Here is a 1,281-nt window from a genome sequence, read left to right as displayed (position 1 = left end):
AAAATTTAAGGCTATAAATAAATAAATACAAGCTTTAATGAGAAAGTCCACTTGATAAAATTCCTCATAAATATTGTTTTATTGTAGTGGCTCTCAATACAAATTATGTGTTAATTAAATTATAACTTGTCAAGTTGCTTTACGTTTAAATCTTTTTTGGTTTTGCCATGTCTTAGATGGCTGAGAAACTATAAGTAGGAAGAAATAATTAAGATCTTGGAAGTATCATAGCTAAACCTTAATGCTCAAAGTACCAGGGCTTTTATAGAAAAATATCCAGATTTCTTTTGTGTGTGCAGTTTTAGAGGCTCTATGTTGAAGATAAGAAATAAAAGCACATTTCTGTTTTTCTCCATCTCTCTCTGCTCTCAGCTCCTATACACTGAGCTGTCGGCCAGTTGTAGCGCTTAGTCCCTCCCGTTTCAAACTCTTCATTAACATAAGAGTTAAAGAGCTAAATATAATTGATTTGCTACCTTTGACAAAAAAGTTTAAGTCCATCAAAGCACAGCCAGTTTTGCTAGTTTTGATTTCCAAGGCATAACAACGCAGTTTATCGTGATTCAGCCAAAGTAATAAAATAATGAACTGCAGTCTGATTTTCATTGTTACTCTGTTTCTTCCTATTGAGCAGTGAAAGTAAATAAAAGGTTTAAATGACTTTTGCTTCAAGTTTTTACTTAGGGTTTGCCGTTAGTGCTGCAGAGCCACAGCAACAGCTCTCGGAGCCTGTGCTGTTCAGCGTTGCTGTTGCTCCTAAACTTTGGATTAGCAATGGCAGGGGTGGACCTACAAATTCATTCTTATTTTTTTTCTTTGATAAATGGTGGATTTACTTTGTTCTTTCTTTCTTTTTATATTGATATTGTGTAAATACAAAGGTTATTTTTTTGGTGGTGGGGGGGACAATTCTAGACTTTTCCAAAATTGGGGGGGCGGGGGGTCTGAAATGAAAGTCATCAAAATAGTTACAAACCGACCCGTTCACATTTTCTAAATTATCCTCCATTTTCCTCCTCTCCCACAGCAACGCCGCAATAGTCAGCTTTTCCCCAAATCAGAAGGTTAAAATATTCTCATATTGTAATTAAATATTTTTTTTTCTCTTAACTAGAAAGAACTATGTGCTTCCATAAAACGTTGCAGCGATATCAAAAATAGCATTGATTATTTTTCTTACCATCAATACCGAGTTCGAAATTTGAGTACTCTACATTCAGCACAGACAGGCCAATCAGCTTGTTTTTTTCAGTCAAATCAGATAAGATGACTAATGTTGAG

The 1,281-nt window shown here is 34.9% G+C and overlaps 1 protein-coding gene across 1 annotated transcript in view; it reads right to left on the bottom strand.

Annotated features, from left to right (window-relative positions):
• The window catches only part of kiaa0232 (KIAA0232 ortholog), a 14,544-nt gene that overhangs the window by 6,541 nt on the left and 6,722 nt on the right, over positions 1-1,281 (bottom strand). The gene's annotated exons all lie outside the window — the stretch shown is intronic.

Source organism: Poecilia formosa, unplaced genomic scaffold (genome assembly GCF_000485575.1).
Source record: "Poecilia formosa unplaced genomic scaffold, Poecilia_formosa-5.1.2 Scaffold73, whole genome shotgun sequence".
NCBI classification, from domain to species: Eukaryota; Metazoa; Chordata; class Actinopteri; order Cyprinodontiformes; family Poeciliidae; genus Poecilia; species Poecilia formosa.
Note: the sequence above shows the minus strand (reverse complement) of the source record. Positions and strands in the feature narration are given on the sequence as shown.